Source organism: Lichenostomus cassidix, chromosome 1 (genome assembly GCF_008360975.1).
Source record: "Lichenostomus cassidix isolate B80296 chromosome 1, HeHo_3.0, whole genome shotgun sequence".
NCBI lineage: Eukaryota > Metazoa > Chordata > Aves > Passeriformes > Meliphagidae > Lichenostomus > Lichenostomus cassidix.
The window spans coordinates 114,386,486-114,405,382 of record NC_139479.1 but is presented as its reverse complement, the minus strand read 5'-3'; the positions used below and the strand labels follow the sequence as shown (position 1 = coordinate 114,405,382).

At 49.7% G+C, this 18,897-nt stretch overlaps 1 protein-coding gene across 4 annotated transcripts in view; it reads right to left on the bottom strand.

The window, feature by feature from the left end:
* Positions 1-15,505, bottom strand: part of GDPD5 (glycerophosphodiester phosphodiesterase domain containing 5) — a 100,597-nt gene extending 85,092 nt beyond the window's left edge. Inside the window, exon 1 of one of the 4 annotated variants that reach the window (XM_085078055.1) lies at positions 15,300-15,505. The gene's annotated coding sequence lies outside the window, so the exon portion shown is untranslated. Of the gene's footprint in view, positions 1-7,360; positions 7,470-12,441; positions 12,518-15,299 lie in introns of those variants that run through there. The other 3 variants (XM_085078086.1, XM_085078070.1, XM_085078056.1) reach the window with 3 other exon arrangements.
* Positions 15,506-18,897: the final 3,392 nt, after the last annotated feature.

Here is an 18,897-nt window from a genome sequence, read left to right as displayed (position 1 = left end):
ACCTGTGCTCCTTTGAGGTAGTTCTTCCTCTCATCAGAAGCTCTGCAGAAATTAAATCCTATTAGTGCGTAACTCTCATGCAATAACTGTGACATACTGGGGATTTTCACTGGCAGGCTCAGCAAAAACCTTACCAGAGACAAAGTCCTTCAGATGTGAGACATCCAAGACATCTGAAGCCTCAAGGCTTCTTTCTGTGCACAGATTTAGTGCTAATCCCAAAGCTCCCCAGCCCTTCACTGCTGGATCTCAGCTCTGTGCTCTGCTCTATCCCATCATCCAGCAGAGCAGCTTTCCCACCTCAGATCCTTCATGTTCCATCCCTGATAGTGTTCCAGGCCAGGTTGGACAGGGCTTGGAGCAACCTGGGACAGTGGAAGGTGTCCCTGCCATGGCAGGGGTGGCACTGGATGAGCTTTAAGGTCTCTTCAACCTAAACCAGTCTGTGATTCTATAATTCCCAATTCCTCACAGTACAGTACTTTAATGGATCTCAAATGCTGCAGGAGTCTCCAAATTCTTCTTCACCTGCTTTTTTTACTGCTGGAAACATCACATCTTTGCACCTCTTCCCAAAGGAAAGTGGACACATCTGCTTATCAAGCACAAGCCCCATTATCTTTAGCCATCACCCTACAAATACCTGTGTTTCAATGCTACAGCAGCAATATCAGGGCAGCCCACACTCCTTCCTTCATGAAGTCTCCTCACAAGTTCCCAGAGATGCTCTGGAAGTGAGCTTTCCTCCAACAGACACCAGCTGAGCAGATTTATTTGGGCTGTCCTGGCAGCATCAAGGAGAGGGCCATGCCTGAAGCACAGATGTCACCCAACTCCATTCCCACTTCTGCACACTCCCCGGGTCTCAGGTTAGGGAGCTTGACAGCCAAACTCTGAACAGCAAAATCACATTTCTGAAATTCTCCCCACTTCCTTCCCTGCAGTTTTCATTGGCATCCCCACAGAGCCAGAGCCTGGTTTCCAGGGAACATTTTCCAACCAAATGTTAAGGGAAGCTGCACGTGCTTCAACTCTGCCATCTGCTTTCCAAGGGGGCTTTCTCCTCTGAAAACTCACAATTAAAAGCACCAACCAAACCAAAAACACCCCCAAACAAACAAGCCCTCACTTTAGTAACTATAATAGGAAGCCCTGCAATAACTTTGGGAGGCAGAAGTCTTCAAAGGGCAGATATTTTCTGTCCATTATCTGAGACATCTTCCTAGGCTTCATTAAGCACATTATAAATTTACTTTTGTCAATGGAAATACAGATGGCATTTGAGCTAAAGATTAGGATCCCATTTCCTTCCTCTAAAGCAAAAGGCAAACATTAGCAAGGACTACTGGGGTTAACCTTTAATTATTGCACAACAAACCCCAATCCACAGCTTTAACATGTTTTTCAGTGCCCCTTCCAGAGCCTAAAGGGCTCCAGGAGAGCTGGAGAGGGACTGGGGACAAGGGATGGAGGGACAGGACACAGGGAATGGCTTCCCACTGCCAGAGGGATATTGGGAAGAAATTGTTCCCTGTGAGGGTGGTCAGGCCCTGGCACAGGGTGCCCAGAGAAGCTGTGGCTGCCCCTGGATCCCTGGCAGTGTCCAAGGCCAGGTTGGACAGGGCTTGAAGGAACCTGGATGATGAGGTGAGCTCATCTTTAAGGTCCATTCCAACCAAAACCATTCTGTGGTTCAAGATTTGCTCCCACTCCAGGGAGAGCTTGGACCACTAAGAAAAGGGCTGTAAATGAGACACACCCAGGTCAGGGACAGCTCCAGCCAATGCTGAATCTAATCCCTGCCCCAACTGAATTAAACCAGCTGATAAATGCAATTAAGGCTTTGGGACAGGTTTGAGGGAGACAGGTTCTGAAGCCACACTTTTTTTGGTGTCTAAGTCACCACAAAGGCCACAGACCAGGGCAAGCATTTCAGCTCAATGCCTTTAGGAATATCTTGGCCCTCCTTCCTTCCCAGGAGTAGTTCCACAGTTTCACTTTAGGGGATGTGAGGTCCTCACATTGGTATTAATTTAAGCAGCCATACAAATTTAACTGCAAGCCACTCACAAAGTTGGTGAGCAGCTCTACCCCAAACACTCAAGGAAAAGTGCCAGGATCACCTCCAGCCTTCCCACAGAGGCCTGTGGGACAGACACAGCAGCTCTTCAGCAGTTTGAGAAGAGCTCATGGAGCCCAGAAGCTGCCAGGGAAACCACAGCCCTCACACAGGGTGCTGCATCTCATCCCAAAGAGGATGGGGATGCTCCCTGCTCCCTTGGAAAAGCTCTTTAATCCACAGCCCCAAGGGCATGGAGGGATGGAGAACCACAACCCAAGCTCTCCACAGAGCTCAATTCCTGCCTGTCAGAATCCAGGCTGTGGCAGCACCGTACCTTTCCACTTTCCTGCCGTAAAATTGAGTTATTCTGGGCTCAGAATTGACACCAAGTCAAACTCCATCTGTTTCCACCAAGATAAAGGTTCCTCTGAGGTTGCTCTGCTGAGTACCCGTGACGTTGCTGCCATGGCTCCCAGCTCAGCTCTCCCACACCGGGAGCAGGGAGGTGTGGGATGCCAAAAATCAGTGCCTGCACAGCTCAGGGTTTATTCTGGGCTGGGTGCAAGGCAGGATATTCGTGCTTTTTGAGTGCTCAGACTAGTGCTATGCACAGCATCAGTACACAGGGAGTCTTACAGTCTGGAGTAAAGAGGAAAACACAACCATTCCAGGAAAAACTCCACAGGTGACAGCTCTTTCCAAGCCATTTTCTGCCACATGGAAGTTCCACAAGTTGCAGCAGAGTCAGAGAAGCATCCCATCCACATAATTTAATTCAGAGCTTGTTTTAAATTAAACTATTTTAAAAATTATCATGAGGTGCAACAGCAGGACAGGAAAGCAAGCACCACTGCAGCATTATCTCTGCACCCAACAAGAAACAGGGTGAAAAGAACACAACTATCAGTATTTCTCAAAGCAGAGAGGTTTCATCAAGTCCTGGTGAGCTGGAGGAGCAGAGGAAGCCAAGCAGCAGCACAGCAGGTGGGCAGGCAGGGAATCAGGCATGGGATTTGCTCCAATGATATAATTACAAGCAATCAAGCGCCTGGGTGACAAATCCATTTGTGCTGGATAAATAAAGAGAGCCAAGCCAAGCTCGCCCATGGCCAAAACCAGCACCAGGAGGTCAAGGACTTCCTGCAGAGTCACTGCACTGAGTGACAGCTCGGATGTGACGTGTCACTGTCACAGCACTGCACCTTCCTCAGTCCTGCCTGACCAGGCAAACGCTGTGTGAGAAGTTCTGCTGCAGCCTCAGTTCCTTCAGAGCCCAAATAACCACTGACATTTCTAGAAAAGCTGTCACCAGCCCCACGTGGGGAGCCACCCAGCCATGAACTGCCTGTGGTCTGTGGGCTGGAGAGAATCCTCACCTCTGCCACAGAGCTGGGCTGGGAGAACTGGGGTTGTTCACTGGAGAAGAGAAGGTCCAGGGAGAGCTCAGAGCTCCTGCCAGTGCCTAAAGGAGCTCCAGGAGAGCTGGAGAGGGACTGGGGACAAGGGATGGAGGGACAGGACACAGGGAATGGCTTCCCACTGCCAGAGGGCAGGGTTGAGGTCTGAGCTGAGGTCAGAGTCTCACTGGACCAGCAGTGCAAGTTCCTGTATTGCCAGAAAAACACACACCAGAGTAACAGAGAGTTCTGTCACTGCTGTCCCCAGCTTAGCAGCAAACAAACTCACACCACAGGGAAGTGGTGTGACATGACATGTCAGAAAATTTACTTTATTCTCACCTTTTGGGAACTATGGATACTCCCTTAGGAATTGGACCCACCAGCCTTGGCCAGGGTGAGAGCACAGACAGAGCAGCCTCAAACCTGATCCCACCAGTTTTCCCTCTAGTCTATGTTTTTTTTACCCAAAACAGCTCATAGGTTGTCCTAAGAAGACCCACGTTCAGTCTGAAAAACCACATTTTTGCCAACAGTATTTCAAGCAGCTGAGTGATGCTGTTGGAAGCAACCCCCGTGCTGCTCCCACCTCCGGAGGGGAGGTTATTCCATGTGAACAAGCATCCTCCATCCACCCTGCTCAGCATCCTCCCTCACTGCCACCCCCTCGGGGGAAAGCGCCACTTCCATATGGAACGCGAGGAGCCAACACATTCCCTGCTGCTCTCCTCCCAAATCACTCCCAGAGCCACCCCCAGAGTCTTGGAACCAGGGCTGGGGGAGCAGCAGAGGCAGGTTCAGCTGCCAGACACTTCCACATGCCAATGGCTCTCAGGGAAACGTGGCCAAAAATAGCTCAGAGCTCTCTAACCAGCCCCACACCAGCGGGGTTTTACTCCTCTCCCATTTATCCATGGGATAAATGCCTCCTCCACACACCTCCATCACTACCAGCCAGGAGCTGTGGGGGTTTGGAGAGCTCTGTTACATTCCCAGGTCAACCCCAGGGCACCAAAGTGCACTCAGACATCAGGATGAATAAAAACCCTTTCCTGGGCGTTGTTTTCATTTGCAAAACACCCCAGGTGAGCAACCCACGAGGTGCTGCAACACTCCCTGTGTCACTGCTGCAGCAGCAGGAATATTTTCCCGTTGCCACCTTCACACCCTGGTGGTTCCAAAGATGCTCTGTGAGCTGGGATTGCTGGCTCAGGATAAATAGGGTAGAGCCCTTTGCCAAATGCCTCCCCATGCACAACTTCCACAGCTATTTTGGGCAGCTTGCATCTAAAGCTGAAGGTATTTCTGGTAGCTGGTTAATGTCCATCATGGAGGGGAAATAATAAATAATCACAAACCAAGGGTTCATCCTTTGGCTTTTGCACTGGAGAAAAGCTGCTAGAAAGGAAAAGGGAAGGTGAAAAACTGCTGCAGGTTCCATTGTCCCTGTGTCACTGCTCATGGCAAAGAGTGACATTAAGCTGAGGTTACAATTAAAACAGAGCAAAAATGACGTACATTTTAGTAAATGCTGGAGCCAGACAAAGGCTCCCACACAGCATTTTCCAGACCCTCTCTCTCACCTCAGCCTGCATCGCCCCCTAAAAATCTCACCAGCAGAGAGGTTGTGCCACAAGGCAAAGAGCAACACCCACAAAGGAGGATTAATGGGAACAGACCTCAAGGAAGAAATCAATCCCCATGTTTGGCTGCCTTTCTACAGCATCCAAGTGTTCACACCCTCATCTTGCCCCACTGAGGCAGTGCCACATCCTTCATTTTGCAGTCACTGGAAAATACACTTATTTTCTTGGCCAAAAGCACTGATGTCTGCAAGGAAAAGAAGGATGATCCCAAATCACCCCAATATCTGACACCCTTCCTTTCACAGTGATCATCAGACATCATTATGTCACATTATCTGAGGACAACCAACCAACAAGTTACTTCTGGCGGTTATTTGTGGTGCTCCAGTGTTTCTCCATTTAAAAGGCACGATAAAGAGCTCAGTCCTTCACTGTTCCCATGGAGAAACAGGAGGGAGATGGCACAAGCAAGAGCTAAACCCTCAGAGCTCCAGGATGACCATGGCATGCAGGTCTTCACTAATCTAAAATAGATTTTTCACCATTTTAGAGTTCTCTAAAAGCCAGACCAGTGGCAAACCCTGTTTTTTCTTGTCACATTGTAAATGATGGGTAAAATGAAAAGATCAGACTCTGCAGTTGGTTTCAGCTCTAGAGGAAGAAAAATATTTAAATACAGCCCTCATGTTGCATGGCAGGGAGAGGATTTATTACTGCTGGGACACAGGACTTTCCCCACAGGATGCCTTCCCAAATTCCCAAGCCTCCCACCTGGCAGTGAGCCCTGAGGGGGAATCCAGACACCTCAGCACTCCCTGTATATCCACTCACAGCATAATTTATTTCCAAGCTCAGCCACTTGCAGCAATATTTATTTTTTTAATACCAGCTCCAGTGCCTCAGCCCAAAGCTTGTTCTCGACAGCTCTGCCATTTAGCAAACATTAAACCTGATGGGGCATGAGACAGAACAGGGTTTTACTCACAGCCCTGTCCAGGAGCTACCTCAGTAGAGCTGACAGCCACCAGTCTTTTAGGCAGTATTTATTTCATACCTTTCCTTCGCAGGAAAAAAAAACCAACAAAAACCAACATACCACAACAACAACAAACTTAACAGACTTTTGGAATTAAACATATGGGATCAGTCATCAAGTATGGCCAATTTGGGAGCAAAACATCTCACCCTAAAACATGAGTTTTAGGGTGGCTAGGCAAAAGCCAGGAGAAGACAAGACTCCAGGCTGCACCACAGCTGTATTTCACTTCCAGCTTGAAGCAGAAAACTCCTTCTAAAGAGGAACTGGATTAGGGATCTAGTTTGCAGCTCTCCGTGTTAAAAAGGGATTTGAAGTCACTGCCACCCCCTCCCCTCCAAAGGCTTGGTTATGATTCCTGACTGTGGCTTTTAAACCAGAGAAATCTGACAGTGCCTTAAGCAGGAGGGATTGGAGCTGTAAGAAGCATCAACGATGCTCTTTCTCTCCAGCTTTACAGTCAACTCAGATATAACAATCAGCATATAAATTATGGGAGAAATCAGATGGCTTTGCCACACAAAGCACTGGAATTTGATAACCCCAGAACTCCTATTCCCACTTAGTTTAGCTCTGGCACTTTGGGATTAGGTTGTTCTGACAAAGCCCAGTTAGAAGCACCTGAGGCTGATAAACCCCATTAGCTGCTCACACAGCTGAGCAGCAGCAACTGTTGGCTGGAAAAATTGGGAACAATTTGGGAACTCCACAGTCAGGCTGACCTTGGGCACAGCAGCAGGGAACAGCAACCAGCATTTGCTCCCACTTTTGCTCAAAGCCATCTCCTCCAACAGCTCCAGTCATCTGCAGCCCAGCCAGGGCTGATTTTCTTTGGATGCAGGAGCACCGAGATGATGCAGGAAATCTGTGCTCCCTGACCTGGTGTTCAATGGTTGCACAAAAGCTCCAGGATTTCTTTCTCCAAGCAAAGAGCAGCCTGGGGAGATGCAAGAATCCCTAAATTTAACTCACATGATCATTAAGTTTGGAAAATGCCTCTAAGATCTTCAAGTCCAACCAGTAAGCTGACTCTGCCAGGTCCAGCACTAAACCATGTCCCCAGGCACCACATCTACACCTCTTTTTGAAGACTGAGCACTTCCAGCCTGTTCAATCCGTGCTCAGAGCAGCCACCACCTCATTTCACACACAAAAAGCACACAACAACCAGGCAGCTGCATTTCAAACACTCATGCAGTTCACAAACCTTGATCCCAAAACCGTCCGCTTCCTTTAAATAAAAATTTTTAAAAAAGGAGCACATTGGAGAGGGACTTACAGAGCAGCAGCACTCCCAGCACAATTCCTGGTTGGATGTTCTGTGCTGAGGGACCCAGAGCAGCCTCATCCCTGAAGCCCTGCTGATATTGAGGTTTAATAGAGCTGATAAGCCCGAGCTGGAACAGCTCTTACGCACTGTAGGTTTTATCTGTGGCAGAGCACACTTGTTACAGACCCTCTCTTATCAGCACTGCAAATATCAGCAGAGATAAGCAGAGGCACGTAATGCCTGGGAAGGTGCAGAAGCTGCAGCAGACACTTTGGAGTTTGACTCTTTTGCCCTCATCTGCCCCAGCTCGTGACCTCAAGGGCTCCCTGTTCCTCACCCCATGTTCCCCCCACAGCCCCACACCCACCCCAAACTGCTCCAGGGGAGGAGCAGAGTCCTTCAAGTCAGTCCTTCAGATCTGTTCCTCCAGGGAACACTGCAGATGAGCTGCACAGTTCAGGGACATAGGGGAAAAGCCATTATTTCCTCTGAGCTGGGAGAGAAGAAGCCAAGAGAGCAAAGTGATTTTCTCATGGGTCCAACAGAGCTCAATATAACCAATTACCCCAGAAGCTTGGATTTAGGGACTCTCGTGACAGAAGGGGTTTAACAGAATGACCTGACCCTTTTAGAAATATAGAGGACCCCCAAATTTGAACTTCTTCTGCTGTTAGGACACCAGGTTACAGCTTCACAACAAACCCCGGGCTTCCCTCCTGCCCAGCCACCCACATTCCCGCTGAACACAGGGGTGTTTAACATATCAAGCAGATCAACCCCAGGAGGGCTTTTCAGCCCAGCAGGAGGCTTGGCTTTCAGGTCAAATCCAATCTTGCTGCTCACAAGCCAACCTTTCCCTCACCCATGTCACCCGAAGGGACCATCCAGAGGGATCCCCCTGCTCCAGGGGCACTGGGACAGGTCTGCAGCACCACAAAGGCAGAGTCCCTGCACAGAACCACTGCAGGAGGATTCCATGCAGCTCTTGAGGGTCAGCAAAGCACAGGGCGAGGTTTGGGCTCCATGTTAACCCCTGGTAGCTAAAAACCCTGCCCGGGTACAAACTCAGGGAAGGCCAATCCCCTCCTACACTGCTCCTGCCCGTGCTTCAGGGACAGCAGCTCCATCCCTCTAATCCCACAAGCAGCTTTATTTCTCTTGGCAAAGCAAAACTGTCCCAGGAGCCCTGGCAGGGTTTGTGCTTCGGGAACGCACAGCCACGCAGCCCAGTGACCTTGGGAGGCACAAAGGTTTGTCCCTGCCAGCATCAGAGACACCAGAGCACGCTAATTCCCACCACATTAACATTTTAACGTCGACAGCTGTCTTACACCACATTCCATTAATATACAGCTCTCCCAGAGCAGGAGCCTGGAGATCCAAATCGAAAAAACCCCAAAACAAACACATCCCTACGCAGAGGAGACGGATTAGGAAACAGTTGTGATAAGGGAAAGTATCTCCAGCCGAGCTGTCAACCTTGCACTTTAAATCAGGCTTTTAATGAGGACTGCAAGCACTCTGCGTTTGGGTGATTAACTCACAGCTAAAGAGGAGCTGAGCTGCTTCATTCTGAAAGCAGATCCTGCCTCCAGGTTCCAGGCAGGAGCAGGAAAGCAGGAGATGATCTTGCAAGCTGTCAGACACCACCAGCTAATGCCACAGCCCATGCAGGGAGGGTAAATCACCCCGAAAATAAGAGCCTGCCGTCACTCTGTATTCACAACGCATCAAATGTGGCACAGCAAGTGAGGTGGGAGCTCACAGTCCCCAGCTCAAGGGTACAGGGAAAAAGGAGACAGCAGTGTCTATGTTTTTGGGAGGCATTTTGGTATCTAAGAGCTGGAAAACAGGGATTACAAATCCAGTGTCCCAAGTGCAGAGCAATCCTGGATGATGAACATAATTTGCATGTGAACAGGAACGTATCTAAAAATAGATGTTTGAGAAGGTCTCACTTCACCTCTTGGCTTGATGAATTCCAGGGCTCCCAAATATCCCAAACCCACAGATTTCAAGGACTGTCCAGGCACTATTACTGCGCAAATCTCTAAGGTCAACCAACCACAGCCACGGATGGAGAAATCACAATCCAGAAAGCTTGAGAGAAACAGAGCAAATCATGCCTGGACGCCCAGACCAGGACACAGGAGCTGCTTCTTTGCTGGGTTTCAAACTGCAGTAGGATTGACTGACAGTTTAAAGTCTCACTGACAAGATTCCTGAATAATTAGTAGGCAGATTGATACCAAAATTCCCACAATACCTGCAAACAATCGCTGCTGGATCAGGCAGCTGCCTACAAAACATCACCTACATGACAGCCTTGAGGAATTTCTTTATGGGGTTAGTTCATGCAAGAAGAGAGAATTAGATTCATCATAGGAAGGTTTGGGTTGGAAGTGGCCTTAAAAATCACCTTTTCCATGGGCAGGGACACCTTCCACTAGCCTAGGTTGCTCAGAGTAGCTGGGAAGAGAGATACATCCTGGTTTGAACATACACTTCCCACCTTCTCCAAAAGAGCCTTTTTTTTCCTCTGAGAAAGGTCAAGGGGTTGCGTGACTCTTTCCTACACCAGCAGCTGAGACATGCAGGAAATATTTTAATTCCAAGGAAAGCATTAATTACCTCTTGGCCAAAAAATAAAAGCAAATCCAGACAACCCCCCCCGCCACCAAAATCCACCCAAATATGACAGAGTGACCTCAGCGCTGTGGTAAATCCCTGTAAACAAACCTAAGCCCTCTCTATCCATCCCAGGGACTGGGTTTAAGCCATAACCTGGGAAGCCTCCAGCCCCAAACTGGCCCTTGGAAGCACAGTGGGAAAGCACGGGGCACAGCGAGGAGACCTGAGGCATGACCTGAGGCATGACCTGGGATATATATCCCAGTTTATCCCCATTCTCCAAGGTTTGACTGGGGCAAGAGCTCTGCAGTGATCACAGGGAGTTGAGATGGTGTCACTGTCACACATAAGGGACACCTCCCAAGGGCCATGCCAGGTCCCTCCCTCCTAGCAAGGTCCAGGGCAATTTCACAGGACAGCAAGCAGAGACTTGAGCCTCAAATCCTCTCCAAGCTCTTAAGTGCCCTGCTCAGGATTAGCCCTGCTTCCCAAGAATCTTGTGGAACACCCTGAGCATCCCCTGTCACCTTCAGGAAGGAGCCAATTCCCAACCGCTTGGCACAGGCTGGGGCCAGCTCCAAGTCAGAAAATTTAATGCATTTTATTAGTTTTGCTGCAATTCCAAAGAACACTGACTTGATTTATGATTAGGTGACTGTCAGCTCAAGAGATTCATCAATACAAGCTAAGTGGCCCACATATAATCTCTTAGAGTGGCTCAGGAGGACACGTGGATTTGGAAGGGTACAACCAGTCCATTACATCTTTTTTAAGGCTACACCCAAAAATACCTATTAGAGGAAACTCTGGGTTTCACCTTGGACTATTTCAGTCAGATGCAATTGCCTGCTTTCCCTGGGCAAACGTGAGCCTGAAACTCAGCACAGCTAAAAACAGCCAAGGACCAAAATATTTCTGCTCTGTGCATTTAACCTCGGGCTGGGGGGAGGGACAAGTTTCATTTCACCTCAGCGAGGAGGAAAGGGAAGCAAAACACAGAGGGCAGACATTTATGAAGAGGTTTTACAAGTTGCAGGAGCATTTTAAGAGAAGCAGGCTTATAAATAAATAAATAAAAATTAAAGGCAAGCTGGCATCTAAGGGGGAAAGTGGGAGATAAAAAGCCGCTTTGGCACAGTGCCACATGGTAACTCTGAAAGTGAAACAGATCCTTCTGAGCATTCCCAGACAAGAAGAGAATAAACTTACAGTCCATCACCTCCAAGTCCTCCAGGATCCAGCAGCCTGGACCCCAAGCTCCTCATGGAAAGCGTGGCTCCAACAGAGTGGACACGGTGCAGAAAGGGCAGGAGGATTCAGGTTTGTCATGACTAAGGAATTACATTAAACCAGCACAGGCTCTTTCCAAGGAAGAGATTAACAACCAGCAGGGCTCTGCACAGATGGGGGAGCCTGGGGACAGAGCTGGTGCCCAGATTTCTGCAGCACCCCAGGAAAAGTGCAACTTTCCCCCCTCCTATCCCTAGGTCACCCTTCATCCAGCAGGGAAAAAAATTAAATAAATAAAAAAACAGATCAAGAGCCACACATACACACACACACACATACACAAAAAGTAATAAAAAGAAACATATTTCATTTTTCATCATCAGGACTGATCCTGCCCAAAGAACAGGAGGACAAAACTCAATTCCAAGAAATTACAGAAATGGATTCTCTATGTGAAAACACGGAAGGCATCGAGGCACAGGCACAAAAAACTTCCCAACTGCCACCCCAGAAGCTCCTTGTTTGAACACCCTGCAGGGGAACACTCTGTACCTTGAAGCCACTCCTTGGCAGAAATATTCTACAAATATTTAATTGCATATAAAAAATAAGGCTTTTTTGTTTGTTGTTTGTCAGGCTATTGAGCAATGACAGATGATTGCGCTAAATATTCAGGCAGTTGTCCTGCCAGTATCTGTGGGTACTTTTGGAGGAAGTGGGGAGAACACAGTGGTTTGCTAAAGAGGAAAAAGCAGCAAAGCCAAATACCAATGTGCAGCCTTTTTTTTTTTTTTTAATTAAAGTCAAGACGTGCATTAAAGTAGCTGTATCTCATCAGTATTTATAGAGGGGCTGGCAGGCAAAAGCAACTGCTATAAACAATCTTTTAAATCCCTGTTCCCAGCATCACACTCAGAATAATCCTGAAGAGGGCTGTTAAGCAGAGTTGGAGGGGAATATTTGGTTTGGGACAGAAGGGAGGGGGATGAAGTGCCTGTGTCCTAAACCACCCCACTGCAGAACCCTGTGAGACCCTCCTGGACCCGAGGGAGGCAGGGTGTGAGCTCCAGGAGTTCCTCAGCATGGATAAGGAACGAGCTCGTTGGTGTGACACTGCCCTCTCCTGAGCACAGGGAACTGCTCAGCCTCACTCCCAGCCCTCCACAAGGATTTTGGGGAGCCCTGAGCAAACACCCTGCAATAAATGGAGAAGCTGAGATACCACTCACCCCACAGCAGCTCCACTTGGCACCAGCAGAGCCCACAGCAGCCACAGCTATCTCGCACCAGCAGCATTTCAGAACTAGAGTGAAATATCCCTATTTGAGCTCTTTGGAGCCTAATTAGCAGCAGCTGCAGCCTAACGAACCAGAGTGGCTGCCAGGTGCATCTCATCTCTTCATCTCAGGGGGTGGAACTGGATGAGCTCTAAGGTCCCTTCCAACCCAAACCAATCCAGGAATATCAGCGTGAAGGTGCAAAGCATCTCAGGGACAGGAGCACAGCCTCTACAGGTGCATCATCTCAAGAAAAGGAGCTCAAAACCAGCATTACAGACTGCAGGCAAAGCAAATTCCAACCTCCCCACGTTTGTAGGAAAGCTGCTCTCAGGAGGAGCCCTGAGTGCCCAGCCGTGTCCAACCCTACCTCAGTGACTGCCACACCTTCCCACGCAAGCCCGGAGCTGCACCGCCCAGCAGCAGGAGCATTTCAAAGGTGCATCCATTCCCTTTTATCTTCACCCTCGGAAGGCTCCCAGAGCGAGTTAAAGGACGATATTGCCCCCAGGTGTGTCTCGTTAAGGGGCACTCAGCCCTAACTTGTACCACCTGTGAGCATCAAAGCACCTCCAACAACAATCAGGGGGAAGGAGCCACCTGCTCCCGGCATCTTTGACCTTCACCTGCAACATCACTTGCACCTGTGAGTTACTCCAACCCACACGTTAAAAACATTCAAAACCCCCCTAAATATACTGACTTTGGCATGGTGATTTTAAGGTAGTTACTGGAGATCAAATACACCCGAATACAGTTAATGGCTAAAAGCACAACAAAGGGTTGTACCCTCACAGCTGGTTCTGTGTCTCTATAACCTTTCTGCTTTATAAAGCAATTTGTTGCCTTGCTAAAGGCAAACCTTTTATCATTAATTCCAAGCCAGCAATTTCTGAATCTCCAACCTGACACCAAATCAATTGATCAGACCAGGACTCATTTTCCTTCCAAGACAAACACCAGTCGTGCTTCACCGAATTCATCGCAGGGAAAAAGTGTAACAAGCAGAACATACTCTTTTAATAAAAAGGTACAGCCTGACAGAGACACCCACTCTAAAATTAACTCTGCCATCAAAGCAGAGCTTGTATTTGCCACTGAAGAAGCACCTCCTAAATCACAGAGAAATATTCTGCAGCTCCACTTTGCTGGGATATCAGCATGAAGATGCTTCAAAGCTTGGCAGAGGGGAATGTTAAAGTAACAGGCTTTCAGGATTCAGGATGCATCACTCCTCAGGTGGATAAAGGCAGGATAATAAATTAATGGACCATTTTCCATAGCAATCTGATGAGGAACATAGACAAGCCAGACAAAATGCAAGGCAGGAAATCCATTTACCTCAGCTTTTCCCTAGCCACACCTGCCAAGTGGAAGCTGGCGATTTAGAAGGGGGAAAGAAGGGAGAAGGCTGTTATCCTGCACGGCTGTACGCTCCAAACCCCAAAAAAGCACTTGAAGTAGCAGCACTGCTCCTGATTAGCGAGTAAAAGTTAGAGCAATCTAAATTTCCTGGCAGCTGGAGCATCCCGAGCAGAATCCAGCATCCCAACAGCACAGTTGGATTTAACATTCTCCGTGCACGGCGGAACTTTCTAATGGGGAAAAATCTGTATGGGCTCCTTCCCACCGGGACAAAGAGCCAGCAAAGAGAATCATAATTCATTAATTTTTTAATTTCACATGCAGCATGGCCTTGCCTATTCCTATTATCTATCCCTAATCCCTTTCCAGCCCCAAAATAACCCTTAAGCCAACATGATTACACGTAACAAGAGTGGCTGTAAGGACCCACCCCTAAAATCCCAAAGCACAGCAAGTTCAACACATCCAGGTTTTTCCTGGCTGGAGAACCCCCATTTCCATCTCGCCAGGGGTGAAATTTCACAGCTTCCACACCAGGAATTGCTCCAGCAGCCCTTTTCCAGAGCAAGGCTCACATGTTGACTGCAACTCCTCAGTGCCCGGCTTTCCGGGTGGGGAACAGACAGGACGTGGGTGAGGGCTTCAATAAAACAGCAACTAGATGATTTTTCCCCCCTCTTTTTCCTGAATTACCCTTTTTTTGCCTCAGTTTCTTTGCCAAGCATCAAGACAAAGTAACACCCTCTTACATTCACCTTTTTTCACCCTCTCTGCTCAGTGCTCGCTGGAAATTTAGGGTCTTTACCAGCGGCTTTGCTGCCAGGGAATGTCACCAAGAGCCATCCAAGACATCCCTGAGCATCCTCAGTGCTGGATGGGCACTGAGCGCTCCTCCAGCTGGACCAGCAACAATCAATAAATCCCTCTTGGGATTCTGCTGCCTCAGGATTTTACAGCTCCGGACACCACCAGTGTGAAGCCCTGGAACCGCGGGACACTGCAGATGCCATTATTTTATATCAAAACGAAGCGTTCCCTGTGAAACAAGCAGGGCCTGAAGGGGAAAGCAGTGTCCAGATCCACACCCGGGCAGTTCGGGGGGCTCTCGGAGAGCAGAGGGGTACCCCGGCACCTCTCCCCAGGTGGGTACCCACCCACATCCCCATCCCCCTGCAGGTGGGAACACCCCGGCACATCCCAACTTTGCTCGGGATGCTGGCGGCCAGCGGAGCCACCCACGGGGGGCACGGAGGGCGAAGGAACACCTTTCGGGGATGGGAAAGAAACACCTTTCGGGGCAAAGGACCGCGGGTTCGAACAGCGGAGCACCTTCCGGGGGTCCAAGCCGGCACGGCTGTCACCCCCCAGCAGCCCGGGGCCACCCGCACCCCTCGCCCGGCTCGGGGGATGGCAGCAGCCCCCAGCCCACCCGCCCGCCCCTTTACCTGCTGCCGCCGGGAGATCCGCCAGGTTCCCGAGCTCCGGGCGAGGGGCAGCCCGGCCCCGCCGGCAGCGGAGAGCGCCGGGGCGGGCAGGGAAGGAAGGGCGCAGGCACGGAGGTGGCACGGCCGCGGCCCCTTGCCCGTCCCCGCAGCCCAGCCCGGCACGGCACGGCTCGGCTCGGGAGCGGGGCGGCGCTGGGCGGGCGGCTCCGCCCCGGGCAGCGAGGGAGGAGGAGAGCAGCCAGAGCCGGGAGGAGGAGAAGAAAAGGAAGCTGCGCCCGAACGCGGGGAGCTCTGCTCTTTGGGGTGTCCTCGGCTGCGAGCGAACCCCCCGAGGGGTCAGGATTAGGGGGCAAAGGGAAAAGCCATGGGGGTTTGGGAATGCTGAGCCCCTAAAGAGCAGTGAGCACCTGGGAATCACAGAAAGGGTTGGGGTGGAAGGGATCTTAAGGATCATCTCATTCCAGCCCCTCTTCCACCACCCCAGGCTGCTCCAAGCCCCGGCCAGCCTAGCCTTGGGCACTTCCAGGGATGGGTCAGCCACAGCTTGGGGTAGGAGGAACGTTTTGTGTTCCCAGCTGGGTGGATAACAAGGGTCAGGTGCAGGTCTGGGCTTTGCAGCCTCCTGGTTTCTCCCACCCTTTCCCACTCACCCTTCATTTTTTCCACCCCCTCCTTTATCACCTGCACCTGGTCCTAAATTGGGTCCTGAACTCCCAGGTGTGTAGGTGGACCTGATCTGCACACTGAGGCCATCCTGCTGCAGGGACCTTGAGTCGTGGCATTTTGGGGGAAGGATGAGTGTTTTGTTCCATGCTCAGGGCTTGTTTTCCTCACACTGCAGCAGCAGAGGTTATTTGGGATGAGAAGGATGCCCAGGCCTGCCCAGCACCGTGGCCAAAACTCAGCTGTGTCCTGGCAGCCAATCTTTTGCCCTTCTTGATGGAAGGTGACAAAACACTTGGCTGAGAGCAATAGATTCTTTCTTTTTTCCTTCAAATTGGCTATTTTCCACTTTCTCTGGCCCAGCCCTGAAGTAGAGACTGATCCAAGAAGTGCAAAAGGAAGGGCTGTGCTGTCAAAATAGCAAGCAAGCACAAGCCAGATGCCAGACTCCTCTTTACTGAGGCAGACTAAGCTGAGAGGTCGCTGGCAGCTGGCTCTCTTCCTTGGAGAAGCAGAAATAATCCTCTGCACAGAGCAGCAGGGAAAGAATGGAGGTGAATAACCAGATTTAGAGTGTGATCCAAGCAATGAGCCCTGGCCACAGCAGAGGAGCTGTGGGGTCGAGGTACAGGCAGCAGTCCTGGCAGCTCTTTGCCAAGTGCTTCTCCTTCCAGCACTGCTGCCAGCAGACACTGCAGAATCACAAACCTCTGAAAGCCATGATTACCTCAAATCCTGATGAAAATCTGTCCTGTGGGAGTGTTTTATTTGCTGCCTGGCTGTTGGTCCATGGCAGAGCTTTAGGATGTGTTTCCCTGCAGGCTTGGGGGTGGATGTGCACAAGGGGACAGGACAGATGCAGCTATTTCAAGGCACATAACGAAGTCTGGTGCCTTTGCCAAACTTTAAACATCCTTGGGTTTGTGCCTAAGGATTGTCTCCTTTTAACTTCAGCAGAAAGAGTTCAGCCTGTTGAAAGATCAAGGGAAAAAGATTTTCTTCTGGCACCAAGAGGAAATATTCTTCAACCTCAGGAGGTTCCAGAAATCCTACAGCTGCTCCCAGCACCAGCCAGTCAGTTCTTTACAGCATCCATTTGCTGAGGAGAATGCCTCTGTAAATAACACATTTATTAAAAAGAGTTTGCTCATTTTCAGAATATTTGTGTGTCTTGAAATTGTCAGTTGAATCTGACACAGGATATTACCAGGATGCAGGGCTGGGGAAGGATTTGCTCTCCAGCCACCTCCAAGCAGCTGTGAGGAGAGAAAATGAGCTGAAGGACCATCTTTGCCCCCTGAAAGCAGCACTATGGCTGCTAAAGGCCATGCAATGTCAAAGAAAAGTCACAGAGCAGCCAATGGGAAGAAATATAACATGAATTTCGAGGCAGTCTCTAGGAAAATAGATGCAATTTTGGACAGGGAAGGTTGGTTGCAGATTTAAAAGCTCCTTATCCCGTGCTGAGAGCCTTGAATACTCAAAGCTACTTTAAATATCTCCCTTTGGCATGGGGAGGATTTCTGCTGTGCTCATTCCTCACCATATTCCCAGCCACATTCACTTCCAAAGGATGCCCCTCTAAAGCCCTCCTTAAAACCTTCTGGACCCCTGTGACACCCACAGCCTGTGATCCCTTTTTAAGCTGCTCCTTTAGGACCTGGCTCGGCTCTAAACCAGGGCTGAGTTGCAGGATTTCACACCACATCCTGGAAGAGTTTTATTATGTGCTTATGGAAGGGGAAAATTCCTCCAGGAGGGACATTTGTGTTTCCTGGCAGGGAAATACGAGGCTGGCAGCCCAGGAGGGCACCAAGGCAAAGCCTCAGAGGCATGACTGCTCTGGTCTTTGGTGGGGATGGATGGTGAAGGAGATGCTGCAGTTCCCTACAAGAGTGGGATCAGGAGGAAGGGAGTGATCAATCCTTAAACACAGCACCAGCCTCCTCCAAGACAAAGGGCACTTCCATCCCCTCTGCAGGCAGGGGAAAGCTCCTCTTCCTCCTCACAGGTGGATGTACCTGCTGCCCTGTCTGGATGGTGGTACTGAGCAAGGCTGGGTGATTTCAGTATCCCTCTTTTGCGCAGAGAGAGAAAATGAAGGCTGAAAAAAGCGAGGCTGGATTTCCTGGGGGATGTCTGGCAGGAGTGGAGCCAAGCTGTGTCTGTGTCTCTGCCTGTGCAGAGGAGCTCTGGGAGGCAAATCCCTGCTGTGGCTGCCCCAGGCAGGGGAAGGAAGCGTGCAGAGGGACACACCATTGTTCTGCCAGCTCCACATCTTGGGGAATGCAGGGCAAACAGGAGGGAGCTCGGCGCTTTCCTGTGTTTGTGCTGAGAATATTTTCATTAAGGTCCTTTTTCCTACCTCTTTCTCCAAGGCCTTTGTGCCTCTAATAAGTGCAAGGAGGGTGTTGATTTTAAGTGTCCCCTCAGGCATAATTATTTTACCATAATAGCATTTACAGGGAGGACTTGCAGAGCTGTTTTCCTGTTACATCCTCTGTATTTCATCCTCTCTTTCACCTTTTTTTCTCCTCATTCTGCTCCCACAAGCCCATGCAAGGTCTCCTTCCCTGCAGAAGCCATGGTGAGCTGGTGAGCCCTGAAGAGATCACTGAGGGTGAAAATGGGAATACTTGATGCTACCCAGCAACTAGAAATGAAGATGTCCACCAAGTCAGGAAACACTGCACAATAGCTGTGTTTGCCTGCTCTGGGGGAAGGTTAACCAGCAACCCCTTGCAGGAGGTAAGAGGGATTTACAGGAATTGGAGGAAAGTCACTGGCAGGAATTATTGGAGCAGGTGAATCAGGTCCCAGCACTGCACTGAAGTCTTGCAGTGTGGGGAAGAAAATAGGCATGGCTCAGTCATAACAATAATACCTCCAGCTCCTGCTCTCAGTATTGAGCTTAAGATAAACACAAGTCTTCCAT